Below are 15830 nucleotides of genomic sequence, written 5' to 3'. Positions count from 1 at the left end.
GTTAAGTGTCTGTCTTCGGCTCAGGTCATGGTCCCAGGGTCCTGGGATCGAGCCCCACATCGGGCTCCCTGCTCCTCGGGAAGCCTGCTTCTCCCTCTCCCACTCCCCTTGCTGTGTTCCCTCTCTCGCTGTGTCTCTCTCTGTCAAATAAATAAAATCTTTAAAAACAAAAACAAAAAAAAAGATAAGCTGAATGAGCCAAGTGTTTACTTAGAGTCCATTTCAGCTCTGGTGTAAGAATGTCTTACCTTTATGAAGATCATCAAGGGTGATCTGGTTGCCAAGGTTATTCTGTTTAGTGTAGGACAGGAAGAGGAAACTGTAATATTAGCAAAAACAAAAGGGTATAGCAATGACCTTGTTCAAATTGTCAGGTCATCCGTTGTGGGGTGTGTGAGGCTTTGTCTGTGGGAGCAAGGGTTGGGCTGCAGTGGGCCCCCCGTGTTCTCCTGTCCCCTTGCTGGAGCGCTTGGTGTGTTGTCCTCCCCTGGGCAGGCGTGGATGTGATGCTCACCCTCTGTGGGGTGCATCCCCCTTTTGGCTTCTGTGATCCCCTCAGCAGCACAGCAGGCCTTTGAAGTGCAGGAGCCCAGAGGAGCATCCAAGACTCTGGATTCTGGAGTAGACGGCCTGGGGCCAGGTCCTCGGTCTACCGCTCGCCAGCTTCATGACTGTGCACAACTTAATTGCTTTCTGCACCTTGCGCTTCCTTCATCTGTATAATGGGTGTAATAATAGTGCCTGCCTCACAGGGGTAAATGATTGTAAAGAAAGAAGAACCGTCAAGACGTGGAGTTGAAATGACCTGATTCTGGTCATCTGGTGCCATTGTTTTCAGTACGGGAGGTGAGCCTCCGGGAGACCCACAGTAACGTTTCCTCTCTCCTTCCTGCCCACGTGGGAAGAATTTCTCATTTCTTGTATTGAATGCCAGGGGAAAAGTTTGATAGCATGTTTTTACTAGAAATACAAATAATTATCATGAAAATGACTGTTGCCACCTAAGAAATGGAATTAGCTAAACTAAAAGGGACCTTTTTTTTATATAAAGCGCCCCCCCCCAAATAAAGCCCAAGTAGTTTTGTAGAGTTACTGCACCTAAGATTAGTTATGGTAAGTGACAGTCTCATCCTATTTATGGGTGAAAATATTAAAAACATAATCAGCCGTCTGTTTAAAACACAACACCGCATGATTTCGTTGAAATGATTCGGCTCTGCTGCTTTAATCTTGAATTTGGCTGGGTTGCACGTGAGTTGAGTTTTTTCCCATTTGAGATGAGCGCAATAAGGTGGGACCCCAGATGTGAGTCCACCAGGAGGAAGAACCGTTTGTGAATTTCATGTCGGTCTAGAAGTCCAATTTGACTTACACCGGTGGGCAGTGTGTGGTGCTGGCTGGGTCTGCATCATTATTCTGACGTCTGTGCTGATGTCCTGTGACTAATATGTTCCAGCTGTCTGGGTCACTACTTTGGAGTACTATTTATTTGCGGTAGTGATGCTGCAAATAGGAAAAGCTTTCCCTTTTGTTGGTTGAGAGCTCTGCTGGTAATTAGCAAAACAAGCATGCCTCTTATTTGGGAGAGATTGGAAAGGCGGCTGAAGGGTACATTGTACACAACCACAGTGGAAAACAATTTGGCATTACTTAGAAGAGCTGAACATGCGCACTCCCGAGCTCAGTCCTCCTCTCTTAAGTGTATACCCTGGAGAAACGCGGTATGTGCCCCAGGGACAGGCACTGGAATGTAAGTAGCGTTGTTCATAATAGCAAAAACTGACAAAACCCCAGGTGATCCTCGGTGGAATGGAGCGGTGAGCTGTGGGTCTGTTCACACAGAGGGAACTGTATAGACAGTGGTGATCATCAACCACGGCCACGTGAGTCGCCACGGGTGAATCTCAGAATCCGCATCGGAAGAGGCAAGTCTTAATACATACACTCGGTTTTACTTTACATTGGTTTTAAAACCTGGCAAAATGCAACCACATACTGAGAATATGTATGTGATGAAAACATACGCCCGAGCGGAGGAATTAAATCAGAATTGGGCTAGCGGTTAACTGTGCAGGGGAGTGGATGGAGGGAGTCAGGGAGGGGCACACACGTCTTCCATAAAACCCCACAAAACCCCCCAGACCCAGCCGCTGGGGTATCGGGTGCACGGGCTTTGTTTCCATTATTCTCTAGTCTGACATATGGTCACCAAATAACAGGGTACCCCAAATGGAGCAGCTTAAAACACTGACCAAACTGGTCATCTCACAAGGTCTGTGCGTGGGCAAGACGTCGGGACAGCTTGGCTGGGTGGTTCTGGTTCAGGGTCTCCCATCTGGTTGTGGTCCAGGTAGCCGCGGCAGCAGCCATCCTCAGAAGGCTCGGTGGGCTCGAGGTGCAGCTCCCGGGCTCCCCAGGGCTGTTGTGCTGAGGGCCCTCCCAGGACAGAGTGAGGAGGCTGCCCCGGGCCCCAGCCGTTCAGATTCGACTCCCATTTCCCCCGGCTGGATGGAGAGACGTGCGCGTTCAGTGGGCAGTAGGAAGAGGGGCGGGAAGCTCCCCGTATGCTCAGGGGGGGGGGGGGGGCACCAGAGCTTGAGTGTGGGACGCAGGATCATTGGCGCCTCCTCCGAGGCTGGTTCCTGTGCTTGTGCACTTTTTGATCTACTTCACGATAAAGTTTTTCTAGACAAGCCGAACTGGAAAGCTTATTTTGTGTTAGTAATGGTGCGGGCACTCATCGACATGACAAGGATGTGGGTGCCACACGTTTGCAGTGTGGGGCTGGAGCAGAGTCCGTGGTGGGGGCTGACTATTGGGGGGAGGGGGCCCTGGCTGCTGACAGCACCTGCGGGGGGGTGGGGGCGGGCAGGGCAGAGAGGGACCCGGGGAGTACGGACCCCAGGACGTGTGGTGTCGACGGGACCACATGTGCCTAGATGTCCGTCTACCTGTGTCCCTGGAAATCTGGGACTCGTGATTTTTGAGGAGAATTCTCTGGGCTAAGGGCCACTGGTAGTGTCCTGGGCTCACCGTGATATTGAAGTCTCTACCGGCCTCAGCTGTTCTCCCGGGACCCCCTTTAATGGGAAAGGAGAGCCCACCCCTCACTCCCTGCCCCTACAAGTGAGGGTGTAGCTGGAAATGAACTGGACAAGTAAGGATAGGAGTTTGAGCTTAATTCATGCTGTGATTACATTGTGCTCGCAATGTGTGTTTGTTTTATTAGCAAGTTTTCAATTGCTGTTTCATTTGCTTATCCTCACCAAAATCTCTGAGTAAAACTGATGTTTCCAAAGGAGCGTCATGTGTTTTCCCTTGGATTTGGGTAGCTTTTGGCCTAACTTCCTGGTGAGTGTTCCTGGGGTCCAGGTGCTCCGGCGTGTGAGGCATCGAGACCCATCCTATCTCCTTGTGGGTTGCAGCATCCTTGGGAACAGGTGCTCCCCAGTCCCCAGGTGAGGAAGCAACTTGAGGCAGTTCTCTCGGTTTTTCATTGAGCTGGCGAGTGGAAGAGACGGGACTGAAAGCCAGGCACAGGGGCCCTGACTCACTTTCTTCAAGCTTTCATATGTGGCTCCTTCACACGTTGGACGTCGATACCTGTAAACCTCTTTGTGCAGGATTGTGGTGACCAGTGCATGAAGGACCCCTTTAGGCCATCTTATGGGGACACCACGTGTTCCTCAGTGGTTCTGATGCCGCCTCCGTCCTCAGTGGTAGAGCCGTGCATGTCATTATACGGGACTTGGCTGGTTACAAAAATGAGAGGAAATATCTTCAACAGCAAGTGATAATTGCCTTTTGTTGTGGCCAAGGTAAAAGGCACCTCTGGTGATGCTTGTTTTGCTTCCCTTCCCTTGGCCAACAGTGTTCTCTTTTGAGAAAAAAAAATACACGTATAATGTCAAAATTACATTAAGGGTTATTGTGTTTAAAAGGGAAGTATAATTACTAGTAGTAGTTATAGAATTGGTAATCATAATTAGAGTATTAATGGTAGTATTAAGAATGATTATAATTATTTTTTAAAGAATTTATTTTAGGGAGAGAGAGAGCACAGACAGGGGGAGCGGGGAGGGGCAGAGACAGAGGGAGAAGCAGACTCCCTGCTGAGCAGGGAGCCCCCGATGTGGGGCTCGATCCCAGGACCCTGAGATCATGACCTGAGCCGAAGGCAGATGCTTCACCGACTAAACCATCCAGGTGCCCCAAGAATGATTATTCTTCAGGGAACAAACTGCCATGCACCCCCTCCCCCCAGATGGCAGGTGAATATGTTTGGCCTCTTGGCCTTGAGGTTGCTTTTGAGGAGAGCATCGTTTGGGGTGGGGGGGGCCACCTGTATGGTGAGACATGCCTTGAGCTTGGGGTCAGAAGATCTAAGTAGAGGTTTCATCCCCGGTGTTTTCTAGTTGAATGTCCTTGTCGTACTGTCACGATGTCGGTTGGCACGTGGTGGGTCTGCCTGGGAGACCCAGGAGGCCCAGCAGTCTGGCGTGGCTCGGAGGGTGCACGGGGGCCTCACGTGGGGTCTCAGAAATCCAGTCACACTCGGGCCCTGGAAGCTCCCCTGCTCTTCTGAGTGGAGGTTTGGGTGACGTCACGTGTCACTGCCTTGAGATTGATGTGAGTTAAGAGATACTTAATCAGGAATTTCTTTGCTCCAGAACTTTCTAGAGTGGCTGAGGCTAACGATTGTTCCGCACATTCAGGATGGGATGGATCAGTTTTTTCTCTTTTCACTTTTCTCCTTGCTTAAAAGCAATTTAGATAGAGCACCTTTTTAATCTAGAGGTTTGTCATAATTGAAGAATATTTCCTCAACTGAAATAGCTTTAATTTAATAAAAATCCTTGGTGGTAACATGTTGTTTCGCTTCTGCTTGCAGGGTGAGGGAGCATGAACAGCCTTGAATGTGCCTCTGGGCTTATTTAGCCATTCGCTTTTCATTAGGAGAAAGAAGACGGCCATCCGCTTGAGAGGTGTGTAAAGATTTCTGTGCAACTTTTTATCCTAAAAATTTCAGACATAGGGAAGAGTTAGAAGAATGTGCAGTGAGTTCCTGTGTATCCACCGCCTACATTTAACACTTGTTAGCATTTTGCCATATTGTGTGTGTGTGTTTGTGTGTGTGTGTGTGTGTTTGAGGGCTTGTACATTTTTCTGCTGAAGCATGTAAAGTAAAAGTAAGTTGTAGGCATCATGACATTTTATCCTAAATTCTTCGAGATGTAGCTCCTAAAAATAAGGATATTTTCCCTTGAGAGGCATTTTAGAACATTCATAAACTATGTGACGTAGAGTCATTTAATTAAACACAGTTATAATTTCCTGTTGAAAGGTGTAATTTTGGATTTATGATCCTTTCATAGCCAATGTAAATGAAGTCAGGTTTTCAAAAATCTTTAAGCAGTGATTTATTTAACGGACAGATAGGCAGTGCGAACCTGTTTGGTGTGAGAACTGTCTGCACGTAAAGGATTGGGATTTGCACTTGCCCGTGTGTCCTGCATAAGAGGATGGCCGTGTTTCCCTTGTTCCGTGTGCTCTGCCCGTCTGCGCCTCTGGGGCTGGTGTTCCTGCGGCTTTCACAAGTAGACTAGTCGCTGTGCTTGAACGGGATCGAAGATCTTCACGGAGTTTTGAACCTGAACTCCCAGGAGAATGTGCCAGGGATATGCAGTCATGTCAAGTTGAGGTTACTGTGTTGAAACCAGTGTCCAAGACATTCACAGTGATTCCCAGCGCCATGATTTGACTACCCGAATTGAAACTTCCTATCAAATCCTGCAGGTGTGTTCCACTGTGATTGGAGGTGTAGATGGTGATGCGTCACAACCAGTCACACAGTCACTTGCTACCACTCGGTGGTTCTGTGTGGCTGTGCGCTGTCCCATGGGCTGCCCTCTGCTGCACGTTGGTGGGCTCTCTCTCAACGGGCCCTGGGAGTCCAAGCATTTCTTCGTAGATGTTTATGAGCTCCAGTTGCCCGTTTAGAGCATGATTTTAGAAGAAGTCTATTTATAAGTGAGCCTTATAGGGCAGTGGAGGCTTCTTAAGATTCTTGTGTCTTATTTAGAACACAAAGTGAGAGCAGTGAAGTTTCTTGGAAAGACCCCAGCATTCCGAAGGAGCCGTGACTGGAGTTGTAGGGCTCTCAGAATGATCTAGTTTGGTTTTTTGCTTTTTGGCCTCTGGTTAGGCTTTGAAAAGATGATGATGAGGAGGAATGAGGCTCCATTTGAGGCAAAAAGGCTTTGACAGATTGAGAAGAGAAAGGTGTCTGGGGCCCCGTGTGGGGCTTCAGTTCGCTCTCTGCCCCTGGGGTAATGGTTTTTTTCTCTTTCTGTTGAACTAGGGTATGCATACAGAAAGTGCAGTCTTGTTACATATACAGCTCAGTATAATTTCACAAACTGAGCACTCCCCTGTGACCAGCACCTGGATCAAGAAGCAGAACATTTCCACCACAGCCTCATGCCCCCATCTGGACCGTACACACCACCTCGCTCCATGGGTAGCCACGCTCTTGACTTCTAAGAGCATAATTTCATTTTGTCTGTTGTTCTTTGTGTGTGTGAATGTGTGTGTCGTATATAATGCAGATTGTACTGTTTTGTGTCTGGCTTTTGTCATTCAACAGTATATTAGGTTATCCCATATTGTTGCAGATAGTTACAGATTGTTCATTTTCATTGCTATGGAGCGTCGCATTGTGTGAGAATAAACCAGTTTTTTCATTCTATTAGATGCAGGTAGTTTCTGCGGGGGCGGGGGGGGGGTTCTCCCGGCAGAAATGAGGATTACACGGGGTTTTATCCCCGTGGCTACTGTGGAGGCCGTCCTGGGTGTCCAGTTTCTGCTGTCCCATGAAAGAGGAATCCAGGGGCAGACAGAAGGTGGAGACACGGCTGGGGGAGTGTGTGGTTTCTCAGTCCTGCAGCGATTCCCGCTGCTCTTCCTGGGGCTCAGCACGTCCCTTCCCACCTCGGTCCCCTGCTGACACATGTTTTCTGCCCCCTCTCCTCTGCCACTTACCCCTCAGAGGGGACCGTGCAGAATAGATCAGACAACCGGCCACTGGTGAATAAAGTTCATTAGATGCTGATACTAGATGTTCGACGGGGAAAGTCATGGGCTTGCTCTGGAACACCTGTGCTGTGGGTATGGACCCACAGTGGGGGCGTGGGCCACAGCCCTGGAAGCCAGCTGTGCCGCGGAGTTGAGCGTGTAGATGCGGAGGCTTGTGTGGGCCAGGCCTGTAACAGGACAGGAACCGGGGGGGGGGGGGGGGTTGCTCAGTAAGGGGGGATGGGCACTGCGGAGTACGAGTACATATGCACTGCCCAATTTTTGACCCAATAAAATGTGTCTGGCCGAATTCGGCAAGCCCACCGATTTCGAACCTTTAGGGAATAGAATGTTCGTTGTGTAGAAGTGGTTCCCGTGGGATTTGGGTGTGTTTATGGCTAAATTTGGTTTCTGTAAGTAAAGTTTTATTCAAACACGGTCATGTTCATTTGTTCATGGTTCGTCTGTGACTGCTTTTGTGCTGCGACAGCAGAATCGAACGGTTGTGAAGGAGACCAGGGTCCGTAGCTCCGGCGGGGATCGATGGCCCGCAAGACCTGGCATGTTTGCCGTCGGCGCTTTACTTCATAAAAGCGAGGGCACAGTGGTCATAACCTCTGTAGTTTTGAAATAGTCTGAGCCCATTAATTTTACTGTGAATGCCTTTAGTTTTTCATTTATTTATCCAACAAATATTTACTGAGAAGCTACCCTGTGTCAGGGGTAATGAGCTGGCAATAGTCGCGTAGGCTCCTGCCCTTGTGGAACTTACGAGGGGCTTCTGTGAGCTGGAAGCTCCGCCCCAGGACTGTGCTTTCTATGCATCAGAGCAGAAGCATGAAATGGAAACGGAATGACCGCATCTTCAGTTTTAAGTGAGTGTATGTTGGTTATGTTTCTTAATTTTATAATTTTTTTAAAAAATATTTTATTTATTTATTTGAGAGAGAGAATGAGAGAGAGAGAGCATGAGGGGGGTGAGGGTCAGAGGGAGAAGCAGACTCCCTGCCAAGCAGGGAGCCTGATGCGGGACTCGATCCTGGGACTCCAGGATCATGACCTGAGCCGAAGGCAGTCGCTTAACCAACTGAGCCACCCAGGCACCCAATTTTATAAATTTGATAAGCACTTGCCATAACATAATGGTTACTTCAGTTGTACGGCAAATGTGGTATGATCTATTTAGATATGGCCGTGTCTCTAAGTGTGTCTGTAAGTCCTGTTTGTTTCCATGTGGTGACAGCAGACCATGTAAGGCTGTGTAAGGTCGTGTATCTGGATTGGGCCAGGAGCTTTGACATGCTCATCAAAGCGAGCCAAGCAGAGCACCCATCTCAGGCTACTTGAATAATAAATCCTAAAACTCAACAGAAAGAACAGCATACAAGGTAATAAAGTTTGGAATGTGGTATAACGAATTCATCCATCCCCGCTGGCATGCTTATCTGTTTGCTCACGTGAGGTTGTGAAAGTTTGTTTTTTCCTAATGGGAGGCCATAGACTAGGGCATTGTCATGAACAGAGACAGGTGAAACTTATAGTATTGTTTTAACCCCGTTAGCATTTTCATGTATGCTCGTAGATGTTTTATGGGTGTGAGTCACTGTGCTGTCATCACCCCAGACTGTCCTCCGACAGACAGAAGGGAAACGCCCTTGACTCATCTCAGGGCAAACCCTCATAAGCCGTTGCGGCTGCATTGCCTCGTTCCAGCCCGAGACATCCTTTAGGAAAGTGAAGTGAGGTCGAACATTAATCTGGATGTTGTAGTTACAGTTGGTTAGCTGCGTGTAATAATGTAAGGATGGCAAAACGCATGAAGTCCTGGCAGTGTGTACTTCTTGCCTTAGGGGCCATCTGACATCAGGCAGGTTGCTCCTTGTCACCTTCTGGGTCTGTGATCTGGTGACGGCACTTTCCCCTGAAACGAGAGCCTCAGGGCAGCGGCCGTCTGCAGGAACTACAGAGACGAACATCAGCTGGTGGGAAATAGTTTCACGAGTGGGGGCCAGACTCCGCACTGGTTTGTCTTGTTGCCATAATTCATAAAGTGGAGGTGTAGCTCCTCTTTATGAGGAAGAAATGGTACGTATTCATTCTCACTTTCCACTTTTGTGTTTAAAATGTTTTTACAGATTCAATCCTGGTCTTCATTTTAGTAATTTTTTATAGTGGTGCAGAATGAGGGATAAATGAAAAAGGAGAGTTGAGAAGACCGACCATTGTTTTCCTTACGAAACTGGAGACCGTAGGCTTCACTGCTTTGGGTAAGAAGAAGGTGTTCTGAAACAAATTTGAGGAGAGGCCAAAGCACCTGATCTGTGGCATTAGAAAAACTGGATCTTCTATCCTTCTAAGAGGGAGCCCTTTCGCCCAGAACTCCAGCCTCAGGGGCGTTTAATTTGTCAAGGCCAGCTCATTAAGGTTGACTTCCTCAGGCTCTGGTTTTGCATCTGGAGAGGGGTCAGTACTAATGTGCACACGAGGACCACGTGGTAGAGCGAGTTGTGGTTTAGAGAGAATCAGCATGATTCTCTTGGTTGCAAGTGATGGAAAACCAATCAAAGTGTCTGTCAGTGAAAGAAGCATTGTTGACTCAGGTAGCTAGCTGATAGCCGGCGGCAGATCTCACTTCAGAAAGGGCTTGTCACAGGAGCTACGTGATGTCATAGGGTCCTCGGTGGGTGCCTTCTCGGGCTGCAGACGGTGGCCCCCCGGCAGCTTCAGGTCCACACTGTTCAGGGATCCTCCGGGACTGGGCCAAGGGCCTGTCCTGATGGGGTTGTGCACTTTGTGCTGAGAGCCCGAGGTCAGCGTGTTGGTTCAGCTGAGGATGAAGCCCTGAGTCAGGGCAGTGCGGGATGCTTCCCTCCAGAAATTGGCCTGGTTTCCCGCAGGGTCGGTGGGTGCTGGCATAGTAATAATAATAATAGTAATAAATGCATCTTTTTATGTTTGCAAATTATTTTTTTTAAAGATTTTATTTATTTATTTGACAGAGAGAGACACAGCGAGAGAAGGAACACAAGCAGGGGCAGTGGGAGAGGGAGAAGCAGGCCTCCCTCTGAGCAGGGAGCCCGATGCGGAGCTCCATCCCAGGACCCTGGGATCATGACCTGAGCGGAAGGCAGACACTCAATGACTGAGCCACCTGGTGCCCCTGCAAAGCATTTTTAGGTGTGTTCTCTTGTGAGACCTGACAGGAGCATCAGGAAGGCGGGATAAAGAAATGATTAAGAACCCGGATGCTGGGGCCAGGTTGCGTGGGTTGTTATTAGCCACAGATGATTTTGACACATTACTTAACCTCTTGTGTACCCCAGTCTCCTGAACCGGGCCACGGGGTTGAAGGTATCCACCCGCGAGGGCTCTGGGAAGGGCTGAGTAATGGATATGTGCTGGGCACTTAGAACAGTGCCTAATACATGCTAGTCTATCACTTGTGAATCTTTAAAACAGGCCCGCCAGCAGAGTGTCTTCATGTGACGGGTCAGGCACCGAAGTCCAGAGTCATGTGACCTGTAAGGGTGAGACCTGCTGTCAGGTCTCTTGACTTCTTGTGCCCATGCTGGTCTTTGTAAGGATTATGGGGGCGTTTGGAGTAATAATAAGTCCAGGGAGCAGAGAGGGAAATTCTCCTTGGTTCCAGAACAGTAGCCTGTTGTTTGGACGTACCTAAGTGTGCAGGAAGCATTGCTAATGTGCTCACGTGCAGTTTGGTCTTCGGCTTCCCCTACACCGAGTGCCCCCAGGCATGTTTTGGGAGCGTCACGACGAGGAAATCCACGCTCCCGGTGTCCCACGGTGGCGGGCAACATGCTCGGGAGAGTCAGCCGTATCCAGGGTTGGCACTCACCCTAGAAATGTTGGCTGATTGTTTAATGAGATCCAGCGTTAGGATCTCCGAGGAAGCTAAGATTTCTCTGGTCGGGAGGTGACTTGACCCTGCAGCCTGGGGTGAAGCCATGGCTTCTGTTGGGGAGAGGCTTGGGCCACCCCAGAATGCTGCCTCACCAGTTTCTTCATTAAGAATATCGTCCCACAGTGTTGAGAATGTCTTGTGGAGAAATTATTCAGATTGACTTCCTGAAGGAGGCTTGCCCTGGGTACTCAGACCTCGGTATGACCCAGACGTCTGAGGAGGGTCATGCTGCTTTCTGAGGACAAAGACAACGATTTCTTTGTACTGTGGACTCAAGACACTGGAAACTTAGGAGTATCGCTGTGGGTAATCTGTAATACACCCCAAAGATGCAGCTGTCCACGCAAGGGAAAACATGGTGGGGCCCACAGTTTGGGGGCTCCCTGTAGGGGCTTTTGGAGAAACACGGTGCTGCTCGAAATTTCCAGAGCTGGCTTTGCGGCCAGACCCACGCGTTTGGCCCCGCAGCGGCCTTGGCCTGTGCTCACCCTGCTGCTCGCCGCCCGGTGTGTGGGAGGCGCTCAGATATTTCTTGAATGAACAGATCTGTCTGAACTGTGCCTTTGTCTTCAGTTCGGGTTTCTGTTGACAAGAAGTTGTTTACCATGTGGATGTCTTTGGGAATTAAAGCTTCGAGCCCTCCGTTACCTCCTGTGTCTGAACACGCTGCCTTCTGTTGTCTCTTTACATGAAGGAGGTGCTGTTTTGAGTATTGATTCCAACACCTGGTTTTACAATGACACTTACAGTCCAAAGAACCCAACCCTGTTCAGAGAATAAAGGGATTAGCTGCTAATTCTGTAGAAACGACCCTCGGTTTGCCAAATGCTTGTGGGAATCATAATAGGTTCTGAGATTTAATCCTACTTACTTTGTTCTCAGTTCCTTGGGAGCTTTTTGCTGTGCTAAGTAGTCTGGGATTAAATATTAGTAGTTTCTTCACTTTTTTTTTTTAATATTTTATTTATTAGAGAGAGAGCGATAGCGAGAGCAGGAACACAAACAGGGGGAGTGGGAGAGGGAGAAGCAGGCTTCCTGCTGAGCAGGGAGCCTGATGTGGGGCTCGATCCCAGGACTCTGGGATCATGACCTGAGCCGAAGGCAGATGCTTAATGACTGAGCCACCCAGGCACCCCAGTTTCTTCACTGTCTTAACTTGACCCCTTTTTATAGGTGGGAAATCCTGGTCAGCCCTGTTTCCTGAATGTCAGCAACGGAAGATTCTTGTGATGATTATCCTACTTAGTATTCTCAACAATGCCATGACCCCACTGTGGCCGAGCCCGTGCGTGGTGGAGTGACCACAGGCTTGCTTGTACCACTCACACACAGTCTTCCGCCGTGGGTAGGGGCCGGGCCAGCCAGCGGCGCTCCAGCTGCTTGGGGGATGGAGTCTCCTGAGGACTTTCAAAGTGTGCCATGTCCAGGTCCATAACCTCCCCCAGCCTTCTCCTCCTGTGCTCTTATTTTCTCCGGCTAGGGTTTTAGAACCCTTGAAGCAGAACAGTGATTCTTAAAATTGGTTCCCAGAATAGGGACATCAGCGTGGCCTAGTCACATGTCAGGGGTAGACATTCTTTTTTTTTTTTTTTTTTTTAATTTTATTTATTTATTTGAGAGAGAGAGCATGAGTAGGGGGGTAGGGGCAGAGGCAGAGGGACAAGCAGACTCTCCACTGAGCAGGGAGCCCGACGTGGGGCTCGATCCCAGGACCCTGGGATCATGACCTGAGCCGAAGGCAGAAGCTTAACCCACTGAGCCACCCAGGCGCCCAGGGGTAGACATTCTTAAGTCCCAGGCAAACCTACTGGATCAGGGTCCTGCGGGTGAGGTCTAGCGAACCGTGTTTTAATGAGCCTTCCAGGTGATGCTGTTTCTGTTTTATTTATTTTTATTTTATTTTATTTTACTTTTTAAAAATCTTTTTAAAAGATTTTATTTATTTGTTTGACAGAGAGAGAGACAGCAAGAGAGGGAACGCAAGCAGGGGGAGTGTGAGAGGGAGAAGCAGGCTTCCCGCTGAGCAGGGAGCCTGATGCGGGGCTCGATCCCAGAACCCTGGGATCACGACCAGAGCCAAAGGCAGACGCTTAACAACTGAGCCACCCAGGTGCCCTGATGCTGCTTCTGTTTTAATTGAATCAGACATATAACATCAAAGTTACTCTCTTGACCACTTTGGAGCATACAGTTCAGTAATGTTAAGTTTACTCACTTTGTCATGAGACAGATCCCCAGAAGGCTTCATCTTGCAGAGCTGAAACTGAACCCATCCACCCTCCTCCCCTCGCCCCTGGTGACACCATTCTACTTCTTCTGTGACTTCGACTACTCAGGACACCTCATGTAAATGGAGCATCAGATGATTCTTGGGCACAGTCAAGTTTGAGAGCCACTGAGGTCCAAAATCTGACCGGCTCATCCCCCTCTAGATCCTCACCCACGCCATTCACAGCAGCTGAACCATAAACTGTGAACACACCTGTGCGTGCGTCCTTTCTGCGCCCGTCTCTGCCACCTCATCCCTCTGTGTCGCTTTGGTCAAGTTACTTGACTCCCTTCAACCTGACTTGTGGAGTTTGGTAAAAGGGATTAGACACATGGGAAAGTATTTTGTAAGTCAGCCGGTGGTACAGGTTGACATACTAAGTGCACGCTAGACCACTCCTCTCTTTTTTGGGTTCGTGTTTGTTCTTACTGAAATTGTACCGGCTTGGTTCTTAAAGGGTTATGTAGTCCCACGGCACCTCGTGTCCCCGTTATGCTGATGCTCTCCCCCCACCCCCTCTCTTGTTTGGTGTTTATTTATCTTCTGCCACGTGGGCAGGAGTCACGGATGCGCTCACGGTAGGCCCCTGTATCTGCGGTCAGCCGTGGTCCAGAAGCAGATGATCCTCCTCTGAGAGGTCAGGGTCAGTCGTCACCTAACGCCTGGCCACAGCACCTGCGTCACCCCCTCACTTCATCTCATCCCGCGGGCATTTTACCATCTCGCACCATCACCAGAAATCTGGGTGCGGCACAGCAAGGTATTTTGAGAGAAAGAGAGAGAAAGCACACTCACTTAACTTTCATTACAGTCTGTTGTTATAATTGTTCCATTTTAGCATGAGTTCTTGTTGTTAATCTCTCACTGTGCCTGATTTAGAAATTACACCTTATCCTAGGTGTGTGTGTGGGGGAGAACACATGGGCTGTCCAGGGTTTGGTGCCGTCTGAGCTTTCAGGCACCTGCGGGGGTCTTGGAACGCGTCCCCCGCAGGTGAGGCGAGGCTACTGTATAGTATACATGGATTACTTGAACTTTCCTGCACATAGATTTTTTCTTGGATTTAATCACTGTCTTGTGTTTTTAAATTAAATTTTTTTTTTTTTAATTTTAGAGAGGGGGAGAGAGAGCAGGCGGAGGGGCAGAAGGAGGGAGAAAATCTCAAGCAGACTGTCCACTGAGCATGGAGCCCAGCGCGGGGCTCAGTCTCATGACCCTGAGATCATGACTTGAGCCGAAACCAAGAGTTGGATGCTCAACTGATGGAGCCACCCAGGCGCCCTCATATAAATTGTCTTGTTTTAAAAAATGTGTGTACTGGGGCGCCTGGGTGGCTCAGTTGGTTAAGCGACTGCCTTCGGCTCAGGTCATGATCCTGGAGTCCCGGGATCGAGTCCCGCATCGGGCTCCCTGCTCAGCGGGGAGTCTGCTTCTCCCTCTGACCCTCCCCCCTCTCATGCTCTCTGTCTCCCATTCTCTCTCTCAGATAAATAAATAAAAAATCTTTAAAAAAAATAAAACATAAAAAATAAAAAATGTGTGTACTGATCACTAATTTGTGAATGTGAATCTGCTCCCCATATCTTAAGACTTGAGGTATTTCAGTTTTATCTTGTGGACAGAGTCAGTGCTGGAGGCTCCTGCCCAGTGAGATCCAGACAGCTGCCCCTTCAGGCCTGCCGGGCACCACAGCTCCACACGGGCTCTTCCTTCAACACCGCTCCGGGGTTTCTTGGATCCTCCTCCTGGACTGGCTTCTCTGTTTCCCTCACTTCATGTTCTCTCCTTTCTCCATTTACTCCCTTGTTGTGGCGGACCACATCTTCTGGAACCTTCCTAACAAATTACACGTGGCAGGTAAGACTTTGGAGTCGTTTTGAGTCTGAGACTGTCACGTTCGTATTTAGTTGACAGTCTGGCTGGGTGTGGAAGTCCCACTTGGACGTCTGCGAACCCCAGAACGGGGAGGGCTGGCTCCTTGTCCTCTGGCTTCCGGTGCAGATGGAGAGAAGCCTCACACCTTCTGATGCCCGGCCCCTTGTTGGGCTGACTTTTCCTTTTCTCTCAGACTCTTCGTTCTTCTCTTTATCTTCAGTGTTCTGAAATGTCCTGAGAACATTCCTTGGTGGGGAGGGCGTCTTTTCATTTATTGTGCTGAGATCCCCATGGGCACCTTCAGGCTGGAAACTCACGTCCTTTGTTTTTAGAAATTCTCTCCAAGTCATTAATGATCTCCCCTCGTCTTCTCTGTTCTCTCCCTCCGATGTTCCCATCAATGCGGGCTCACCTGTCCTGCAGCTACCTTGGTTTTGCTCCCATTTTTTTTCACGGAGTATTTTCTCAACTTCACTTTCTCATCTTCTGTTAACGTTTTCATGTTTTGTGGTTTTATTTTCTGACCACTCTGTTTCTCCTGGTGGCTGTTCTCTGGATGCTTCTGTTTTGCAGAATCTTGTGATTTCAGGACAGAGTATTTTCTCTTAGTTCTCTGAGGGGATTAATCCTATGGTTTTTCCTTCTTTTTGAAGCTTTTTCTCTTTCCCCCCTTGCATAATTTAATTTGTT

General features: G+C 48.9%; 1 protein-coding gene across 5 annotated transcripts in view; it reads left to right on the top strand.

Moving 5' to 3' along the window:
- Positions 1-15830, top strand: part of SGMS1 (sphingomyelin synthase 1) — a 268484-nt gene that overhangs the window by 25788 nt on the left and 226866 nt on the right. For 4 of the 5 annotated variants that reach the window (XM_021696184.1, XM_021696186.1, XM_021696181.1 and 1 more), the window contains exon 2: positions 4892-4985. The exons of the other annotated variant lie outside the window; for it this stretch is intronic. The gene's annotated coding sequence lies outside the window, so the exon portion shown is untranslated. The remainder of the gene's footprint in view (positions 1-4891; positions 4986-15830) is intronic. 5 annotated transcript variants of the gene reach the window in all.

Source organism: Neomonachus schauinslandi, chromosome 6 (assembly GCF_002201575.2).
Source record: "Neomonachus schauinslandi chromosome 6, ASM220157v2, whole genome shotgun sequence".
Classification (NCBI taxonomy): Eukaryota; Metazoa; Chordata; class Mammalia; order Carnivora; family Phocidae; genus Neomonachus; species Neomonachus schauinslandi.
The sequence above is the reverse complement of the archived record's forward strand: the minus strand, read 5'-3'. Positions and strand labels throughout refer to the sequence as shown.